The following is a 10,000-nucleotide window of genomic DNA, read 5'->3' as shown; positions in this document are numbered from 1 at the left end:
GTAGGTGGAGATGTGTGTGTTCCTGTAGGTGGAGATGTGTGTGTTCCTGTAGGAGATGTGTGTGTTCCTGTAGGTGGAGATGTGTGTGTTCCTGTAGGAGATGTGTGTGTTCCTGTAGGTGGAGATGTGTGTGTTCCTGTAGGAGATGTGTGTGTTCCTGTAGGTGGAGATGTGTGTGTTCCTGTAAGTGGAGATGTGTGTGTTCCTGTAGGAGATGTGTGTGTTCCTGTAGGAGATGTGTGTGTTCCTGTAGGTGGAGATGTGTGTGTTCCTGTAGGTGGAGATGTGTGTGTTCCTGTAGGAGATGTGTGTGTTTCTGTAGGTGGAGATGTGTGTGTTTCTGTAGGTGGAGATGTGTGTGTTCCTGTAGGTGGAGATGTGTGTGTTCCTGTAGGTGGAGATGTGTGTGTTCCTGTAGGAGATGTGTGTGTTCCTGTAGGTGGAGATGTGTGTGTTCCTGTAGGTGGAGATGTGTGTGTTCCTGTAGGAGATGTGTGTGTTCCTGTAGGTGGAGATGTGTGTGTTCCTGTAGGTGGAGATGTGTGTGTTCCTGTAGGAGATGTGTGTGTTCCTGTAGGTGGAGATGTGTGTGTTTCTGTAGGTGGAGATGTGTGTGTTTCTGTAGGTGGAGATGTGTGTGTTCCTGTAGGTGGAGATGTGTGTGTTCCTGTAGGTGGTGATGTGTGTTCCTGTAGGTGGAGATGTGTGTGTTCCTGTAGGTGGAGATGTGTGTGTTCCTGTAGGAGATGTGTGTGTTCCTGTAGGTGGAGATGTGTGTGTTCCTGTAGGAGATGTGTGTGTTCCTGTAGGTGGAGATGTGTGTGTTCCTGTAGGTGGTGATGTGTGTGTTCCTGTAGGTGGAGATGTGTGTGTTCCTGTAGGAGATGTGTGTGTTCCTGTAGGTGGAGATGTGTGTGTTCCTGTAGGAGATGTGTGTGTTCCTGTAGGTGGAGATGTGTGTGTTCCTGTAGGAGATGTGTGTGTTCCTGTAGGTGGTGATGTGTGTGTTCCTGTAGGTGGAGATGTGTGTGTTCCTGTAGGAGATGTGTGTGTTCCTGTAGGTGGAGATGTGTGTGTTCCTGTAGGTGGAGATGTGTGTGTTCCTGTAGGAGATGTGTGTGTTCCTGTAGGTGGAGATGTGTGTGTTCCTGTAGGAGATGTGTGTGTTCCTGTAGGAGATGTGTGTGTTCCTGTAGGTGGAGATGTGTGTGTTCCTGTAGGTGGAGATGTGTGTGTTCCTGTAGGTGGAGATGTGTGTGTTCCTGTAGGTGGAGATGTGTGTGTTCCTGTAGGAGATGTGTGTGTTCCTGTAGGTGGAGATGTGTGTGTTCCTGTAGGAGATGTGTGTGTTCCTGTAGGTGGAGATGTGTGTGTTCCTGTAGGAGATGTGTGTGTTCCTGTAGGTGGAGATGTGTGTTCCTGTAGGTGGTGATGTGTGTGTTCCTGTAGGTGGTGATGTGTGTGTTCCTGTAGGTGGAGATGTGTGTGTTCCTGTAGGTGGAGATGTGTGTGTTCCTGTAGGAGATGTGTGTGTTCCTGTAGGTGGAGATGTGTGTGTTCCTGTAGGTGGAGATGTGTGTGTTCCTGTAGGAGATGTGTGTGTTCCTGTAGGTGGAGATGTGTGTGTTCCTGTAGGTGGAGATGTGTGTGTTCCTGTAGGAGATGTGTGTGTTCCTGTAGGTGGAGATGTGTGTGTTCCTGTAGGTGGAGATGTGTGTGTTCCTGTAGGTGGAGATGTGTGTGTTCCTGTAGGTGGAGATGTGTGTGTTCCTGTAGGTGGAGATGTGTGTGTTCCTGTAGGTGGAGATTTGTGTGTTCCTGTAGGTGGAGATGTGTGTGTTCCTGTAGGAGATGTGTGTGTTCCTGTAGGTGGAGATGTGTGTGTTCCTGTAGGTGGTGATGTGTGTGTTCCTGTAGGAGATGTGTGTGTTCCTGTAGGAGATGTGTGTGTTCCTGTAGGTGGAGATGTGTGTGTTCCTGTAGGAGATGTGTGTGTTCCTGTAGGTGGAGATGTGTGTGTTCCTGTAGGTGGAGATGTGTGTGTTCCTGTAGGAGATGTGTGTGTTCCTGTAGGAGATGTGTGTGTTCCTGTAGGTGGAGATGTGTGTGTTCCTGTAGGAGATGTGTGTGTTCCTGTAGGTGGAGATGTGTGTGTTCCTGTAGGTGGAGATGTGTGTGTTCCTGTAGGTGGTGATGTTTGTGTTCCTGTAGGAGATGTGTGTGTTCCTGTAGGTGGAGATGTGTGTGTTTCTGTAGGTGGAGATGTGTGTGTTCCTGTAGGAGATGTGTGTGTTCCTGTAGGTGGAGATGTGTGTGTTTCTGTAGGTGGAGATGTGTGTGTTCCTGTAGGTGGAGATGTGTGTGTTCCTGTAGGTGGAGATGTGTGTGTTCCTGTAGGTGGAGATGTGTGTGTTCCTGTAGGTGGAGATGTGTGTGTTCCTGTAGGAGATGTGTGTGTTCCTGTAGGTGGAGATGTGTGTGTTCCTGTAGGTGGAGATGTGTGTGTTCCTGTAGGTGGAGATGTGTGTGTTCCTGTAGGTGGAGATGTGTGTGTTTCTGTAGGTGGAGATGTGTGTGTTCCTGTAGGAGATGTGTGTGTTCCTGTAGGAGATGTGTGTGTTCCTGTAGGTGGAGATGTGTGTGTTTCTGTAGGTGGAGATGTGTGTGTTCCTGTAGGTGGTGATGTGTGTTCCTGTAGGTGGTGATGTGTGTTCCTGTAGGTGGAGATGTGTGTGTTCCTGTAGGTGGAGATGTGTGTGTTCCTGTAGGAGATGTGTGTGTTCCTGTAGGTGGTGATGTGTGTTCCTGTAGGTGGAGATGTGTGTGTTCCTGTAGGTGGAGATGTGTGTGTTCCTGTAGGTGGAGATGTGTGTGTTCCTGTAGGTGGAGATGTGTGTGTTTCTGTAGGTGGAGATGTGTGTGTTCCTGTAGGTGGAGATGTGTGTGTTCCTGTAGGTGGTGATGTGTGTGTTCCTGTAGGAGATGTGTGTGTTCCTGTAGGTGGAGATGTGTGTGTTCCTGTAGGAGATGTGTGTGTTCCTGTAGGTGGAGATGTGTGTGTTCCTGTAGGTGGAGATGTGTGTGTTTCTGCAGGTGGAGATGTGTGTGTTCCTGTAGGTGGTGATGTGTGTTCCTGTAGGTGGAGATGTGTGTGTTCCTGTAGGTGGAGATGTGTGTGTTCCTGTAGGTGGTGATGTGTGTGTTCCTGTAGGTGGAGATGTGTGTGTTCCTGTAGGAGATGTGTGTGTTCCTGTAGGCGGAGATGTGTGTGTTCCTGTAGGTGGAGGTGTGTGTGTTCCTGTAGGTGGAGATGTGTCTGATCTGGCTGATGGTGATGTGTGAGTTCCTGTAGGAGATGTGTGTGTTCCTGTAGGTGGAGATGTGTGTGTTCCTGTAGGAGATGTGTGTGTTCCTGTAGGTGGAGATGTGTGTGTTCCTGTAGGTGGAGATGTGTGTGTTCCTGTAGGTGGAGATGTGTGTGTTTCTGTAGGTGGAGATGTGTGTGTTCCTGTAGGTGGAGATGTGTGTGTTCCTGTAGGTGGTGATGTGTGTGTTCCTGTAGGAGATGTGTGTGTTCCTGTAGGTGGAGATTTGTGTTCCTGTAGGTGGAGATGTGTGTGTTCCTGTAGGTGGAGATGTGTGTGTTCCTGTAGGTGGAGATGTGTGTGTTCCTGTAGGTGGAGATGTGTGTGTTCCTGTAGGAGATGTGTGTGTTTCTGTAGGTGGAGATGTGTGTGTTTCTGTAGGTGGAGATGTCTGTGTTCCTGTAGGTGGAGATGTGTGTGTTCCTGTAGGTGGAGATGTGTGTGTTCCTGTAGGTGGAGATGTGTGTGTTCCTGTAGGTGGAGATGTGTGTGTTCCTGTAGGTGGAGATGTGTGTGTTGCTGTAGGTGGAGATGTGTGTGTTCCTGTAGGTGGGGTGTGTGTTCCTGTAGGTGGAGATGTGTGTGTTGCTGTAGGTGGAGATGTGTGTGTTTCTGTAGGTGGTGATGTGTGTGTATCTGTAGGTGGTGGTGTGTGTGTTCCTGTAGGAGGAGATGTGGGTGTTCCTGTAGGTGGTGATGTGTGTGCCTGTAGGTGGGGATGTGTGTGTTCCTGTAGGTGGAGATGTGTGTGTTCCTGTAGGTGGAGATGTGTGTGTTCCTGTAGGAGATGTGTGTGTTCCTGTAGGTGGAGATGTGTGTGTTCCTGTAGGTGGAGATGTGTGTGTTCCTGTAGGTGGAGATGTGTGTGTTCCTGTAGGTGAGATGTGTGTGTTCCTGCAGGTGGAGATGTGTGTGTTCCTGTAGGTGGAGATGTGTGTGTTCCTGTAGGTGGAGATTTGTGTGTTCCTGTAGGTGGAGATGTGTGTGTTCCTGTAGGTGGAGATGTGTGTGTTCCTGTAGGTGGAGATGTGTGTGTTCCTGTAGGTGGAGATGTGTGTGTTCCTGTAGGAGATGTGTGTGTTCCTGTAGGTGGAGATGTGTGTGTTCCTGTAGGTGGAGATGTGTGTGTTCCTGTAGGTGGAGATGTGTGTGTTCCTATAGGAGATGTGTGTGTTCCTGTAGGTGGAGATGTGTGTGTTCCTGTAGGTGGTGATGTGTGTGTTCCTGTAGGTGGAGATGTGTGTGTTCCTGTAGGAGATGTGTGTGTTCCTGTAGGTGGTGATGTGTGTGTTCCTGTAGGTGGAGATGTGTGTGTTCCTGTAGGTGGAGATGTGTGTGTTCCTGTAGGTGGAGATGTGTGTGTTCCTGTAGGTGGAGATGTGTGTGTTCCTGTAGGTGGTGATGTGTGTGTTCCTGTAGGTGGAGATGTGTGTGTTCCTGTAGGTGGTGATGTGTGTGTTCCTGTAGGAGATGTGTGTGTTCCTGTAGGTGGAGATGTGTGTGTTCCTGTAGGTGGAGATTTGTGTGTTCCTGTAGGTGGAGATGTGTGTGTTCCTGTAGGTGGAGATTTGTGTGTTCCTGTAGGTGGAGATGTGTGTGTTCCTGTAGGTGGTGATGTGTGTGTTCCTGTAGGTGGAGATGTGTGTGTTCCTGTAGGAGATGTGTGTGTTCCTGTAGGTGGAGATGTGTGTGTTCCTGTAGGTGGAGATGTGTGTGTTCCTGTAGGTGGTGATGTGTGTGTTCCTGTAGGTGGTGATGTTTGTGTTCCTGTAGGAGATGTGTGTGTTCCTGTAGGTGGAGATGTGTGTGTTCCTGTAGGTGGAGATGTGTGTGTTCCTGTAGGTGGAGATGTGTGTGTTCCTGTAGGTGGAGATGTGTGTGTTCCTGTAGGTGGAGATGTGTGTGTTCCTGTAGGTGGTGATGTGTGTGTTCCTGTAGGTGGAGATGTGTGTGTTCCTGTAGGAGATGTGTGTATTCCTGTAGGAGATGTGTGTGTTCCTGTAGGCGGAGATGTGTGTGTTCCTGTAGGAGATGTGTGTGTTCCTGTAGGTGGAGATGTGTGTGTTCCTGTAGGAGATGTGTGTGTTCCTGTAGGTGGAGATGTGTGTGTTCCTGTAAGTGGAGATGTGTGTGTTCCTGTAGGAGATGTGTGTGTTCCTGTAGGTGGAGATGTGTGTGTTCCTGTAGGTGGAGATGTGTGTGTTCCTGTAGGTGGAGATGTGTGTGTTTCTGTAGGTGGAGATGTGTGTGTTCCTGTAGGTGGAGATGTGTGTGTTCCTGTAGGTGGAGATGTGTGTGTTCCTGTAGGTGGAGATGTGTGTGTTTCTGTAGGTGGAGATGTGTGTGTTCCTGTAGGTGGAGATGTGTGTGTTCCTGTAGGTGGAGATGTGTGTGTTCCTGTAGGAGATGTGTGTGTTCCTGTAGGTGGAGATGTGTGTGTTCCTGTAGGTGGAGATGTGTGTGTTCCTGTAGGTGGAGATGTGTGTGTTCCTGTAGGTGGAGATGTGTGTGTTCCTGTAGGTGGAGATGTGTGTGTTCCTGTAGGTGGAGATGTGTGTGTTCCTGTAGGTGGTGATGTGTGTGTTCCTGTAGGTGGAGATGTGTGTTCCTGTAGGTGGAGATGTGTGTGTTCCTGTAGGTGGAGATGTGTGTTTCTGTAGGTGGAGATGTGTGTGTTCCTGTAGGTGGAGATGTGTGTGTTCCTGTAGGTGGAGATGTGTGTGTTTCTGTAGGTGGAGATGTGTGTGTTCCTGTAGGTGGAGATGTGTGTGTTCCTGTAGGTGGAGATGTGTGTGTTCCTGTAGGAGATGTGTGTGTTCCTGTAGGTGGAGATGTGTGTGTTCCTGTAGGAGATGTGTGTGTTCCTGTAGGTGGAGATGTGTGTGTTCCTGTAGGTGGAGATGTGTGTGTTCCTGTAGGTGGAGATGTGTGTGTTCCTGTAGGAGATGTGTGTGTTCCTGTAGGTGGAGATGTGTGTGTTCCTGTAGGTGGAGATGTGTGTGTTCCTGTAGGTGGAGATGTGTGTGTTTCTGTAGGTGGAGATGTGTGTGTTCCTGTAGGTGGAGATGTGTGTGTTCCTGTAGGTGGTGATGTGTGTGTTCCTGTAGGAGATGTGTGTGTTCCTGTAGGTGGAGATGTGTGTGTTCCTGTAGGAGATGTGTGTGTTCCTGTAGGAGATGTGTGTGTTCCTGTAGGTGGAGATGTGTGTGTTCCTGTAGGAGATGTGTGTGTTCCTGTAGGAGATGTGTGTGTTCCTGTAGGCGGAGATGTGTGTGTTCCTGTAGGTGGAGATGTGTGTGTTCCTGTAGGTGGTGATGTGTGTGTTCCTGTAGGTGGAGATGTGTGTGTTCCTGTAGGTGGAGATGTGTGTGTTCCTGTAGGAGATGTGTGTGTTCCTGTAGGTGGAGATGTGTGTGTTCCTGTAGGTGGAGATGTGTGTGTTCCTGTAGGTGGAGATGTGTGTGTTTCTGTAGGTGGAGATGTGTGTGTTCCTGTAGGTGGAGATGTGTGTGTTCCTGTAGGTGGTGATGTGTGTGTTCCTGTAGGAGATGTGTGTGTTCCTGTAGGTGGAGATGTGTGTGTTCCTGTAGGTGGAGATGTGTGTGTTCCTGTAGGTGGAGATGTGTGTGTTTCTGTAGGTGGAGATGTGTGTGTTCCTGTAGGAGATGTGTGTGTTCCTGTAGGAGATGTGTGTGTTCCTGTAGGTGGAGATGTGTGTGTTTCTGTAGGTGGAGATGTGTGTGTTCCTGTAGGTGGAGATGTGTGTGTTCCTGTAGGTGGAGATGTGTGTGTTCCTGTAGGTGGAGATGTGTGTGTTCCTGTAGGAGATGTGTGTGTTCCTGTAGGTGGAGATGTGTGTGTTCCTGTAGGTGGAGATGTGTGTGTTCCTGTAGGTGGAGATGTGTGTGTTCCTGTAGGTGGAGATGTGTGTGTTTCTGTAGGTGGAGATGTGTGTGTTCCTGTAGGTGGAGATGTGTGTGTTCCTGTAGGTGGTGATGTGTGTGTTCCTGTAGGAGATGTGTGTGTTCCTGTAGGTGGAGATGTGTGTGTTCCTGTAGGTGGAGATGTGTGTGTTCCTGTAGGAGATGTGTGTGTTTCTGTAGGTGGAGATGTGTGTGTTCCTGTAGGAGATGTGTGTGTTCCTGTAGGAGATGTGTGTGTTCCTGTAGGTGGAGATGTGTGTGTTTCTGTAGGTGGAGATGTGTGTGTTCCTGTAGGTGGAGATGTGTGTGTTCCTGTAGGAGATGTGTGTGTTTCTGTAGGTGGAGATGTGTGTGTTCCTGTAGGAGATGTGTGTGTTCCTGTAGGAGATGTGTGTGTTCCTGTAGGTGGAGATGTGTGTGTTTCTGTAGGTGGAGATGTGTGTGTTCCTGTAGGTGGTGATGTGTGTTCCTGTAGGTGGAGATGTGTGTGTTCCTGTAGGTGGAGATGTGTGTGTTCCTGTAGGAGATGTGTGTGTTCCTGTAGGTGGAGATGTGTGTGTTCCTGTAGGTGGAGATGTGTGTGTTCCTGTAGGTGGAGATGTGTGTGTTCCTGTAGGTGGAGATGTGTGTGTTTCTGTAGGTGGAGATGTGTGTGTTCCTGTAGGTGGAGATGTGTGTGTTCCTGTAGGTGGTGATGTGTGTGTTCCTGTAGGAGATGTGTGTGTTCCTGTAGGTGGAGATGTGTGTGTTCCTGTAGGTGGAGATGTGTGTGTTCCTGTAGGAGATGTGTGTGTTCCTGTAGGAGATGTGTGTGTTCCTGTAGGTGGAGATGTGTGTGTTCCTGTAGGTGGAGATGTGTGTGTTCCTGTAGGAGATGTGTGTGTTCCTGTAGGTGGAGATGTGTGTGTTTCTGTAGGTGGAGATGTGTGTGTTTCTGTAGGTGGAGATGTGTGTGTTCCTGTAGGTGGAGATGTGTGTGTTCCTGTAGGTGGAGATGTGTGTGTTCCTGTAGGAGATGTGTGTGTTCCTGTAGGTGGAGATGTGTGTGTTCCTGTAGTTGGAGATGTGTGTGTTCCTGTAGGTGGAGATGTGTGTGTTTCTGTAGGCGGAGATGTGTGTGTTCCTGTAGGAGATGTGTGTGTTCCTGTAGGAGATGTGTGTGTTCCTGTAGGTGGAGATGTGTGTGTTCCTGTAGGTGGAGATGTGTGTGTTCCTGTAGGAGATGTGTGTGTTTCTGTAGGTGGAGATGTGTGTGTTTCTGTAGGTGGAGATGTGTGTGTTCCTGTAGGTGGAGATGTGTGTGTTCCTGTAGGTGGTGATGTGTGTGTTCCTGTAGGAGATGTGTGTGTTCCTGTAGGTGGAGATGTGTGTGTTCCTGTAGGTGGAGATGTGTGTGTTCCTGTAGGAGATGTGTGTGTTCCTGTAGGTGGAGATGTGTGTGTTCCTGTAGGTGGAGATGTGTGTGTTCCTGTAGGAGATGTGTGTGTTCCTGTAGGTGGAGATGTGTGTGTTTCTGTAGGTGGAGATGTGTGTGTTTCTGTAGGTGGAGATGTGTGTGTTCCTGTAGGTGGAGATGTGTGTGTTCCTGTAGGTGGTGATGTGTGTTCCTGTAGGTGGAGATGTGTGTGTTCCTGTAGGTGGAGATGTGTGTGTTCCTGTAGGAGATGTGTGTGTTCCTGTAGGTGGAGATGTGTGTGTTCCTGTAGGTGGAGATGTGTGTGTTCCTGTAGGAGATGTGTGTGTTCCTGTAGGTGGAGATGTGTGTGTTCCTGTAGGAGATGTGTGTGTTCCTGTAGGTGGAGATGTGTGTGTTCCTGTAGGTGGTGATGTGTGTGTTCCTGTAGGTGGAGATGTGTGTGTTCCTGTAGGAGATGTGTGTGTTCCTGTAGGTGGAGATGTGTGTGTTCCTGTAGGAGATGTGTGTGTTCCTGTAGGTGGAGATGTGTGTGTTCCTGTAGGAGATGTGTGTGTTCCTGTAGGTGGTGATGTGTGTGTTCCTGTAGGTGGAGATGTGTGTGTTCCTGTAGGAGATGTGTGTGTTCCTGTAGGTGGAGATGTGTGTGTTCCTGTAGGTGGAGATGTGTGTGTTCCTGTAGGAGATGTGTGTGTTCCTGTAGGTGGTGATGTGTGTGTTCCTGTAGGTGGAGATGTGTGTGTTCCTGTAGGTGGAGATGTGTGTGTTCCTGTAGGAGATGTGTGTGTTCCTGTAGGTGGTGATGTGTGTGTTCCTGTAGGTGGAGATGTGTGTGTTCCTGTAGGAGATGTGTGTGTTCCTGTAGGTGGTGATGTGTGTGTTCCTGTAGGTGGAGATGTGTGTGTTCCTGTAGGAGATGTGTGTGTTCCTGTAGGTGGAGATGTGTGTGTTCCTGTAGGAGATGTGTGTGTTCCTGTAGGTGGTGATGTGTGTGTTCCTGTAGGTGGAGATGTGTGTGTTCCTGTAGGAGATGTGTGTGTTCCTGTAGGTGGAGATGTGTGTGTTCCTGTAGGTGGAGATGTGTGTGTTCCTGTAGGAGATGTGTGTGTTCCTGTAGGAGATGTGTGTGTTCCTGTAGGTGGTGATGTGTGTGTTCCTGTAGGTGGAGATGTGTGTGTTCCTGTAGGTGGAGATGTGTGTGTTCCTGTAGGAGATGTGTGTGTTCCTGTAGGTGGTGATGTGTGTGTTCCTGTAGGTGGAGATGTGTGTGTTCCTGTAGGTGGAGATGTGTGTGTTCC

The 10,000-nt window shown here is 49.1% G+C and overlaps 1 protein-coding gene across 1 annotated transcript in view; it reads left to right on the top strand.

The window, feature by feature from the left end:
- Positions 1-10,000, top strand: part of cmtm3 (CKLF-like MARVEL transmembrane domain containing 3) — a 17,663-nt gene that overhangs the window by 6,765 nt on the left and 898 nt on the right. The gene's annotated exons all lie outside the window — the stretch shown is intronic.

Source organism: Hemibagrus wyckioides, linkage group LG27 (assembly GCF_019097595.1).
Source record: "Hemibagrus wyckioides isolate EC202008001 linkage group LG27, SWU_Hwy_1.0, whole genome shotgun sequence".
NCBI lineage: Eukaryota > Metazoa > Chordata > Actinopteri > Siluriformes > Bagridae > Hemibagrus > Hemibagrus wyckioides.
This window is presented reverse-complemented; position numbering and strand designations above follow the sequence as displayed.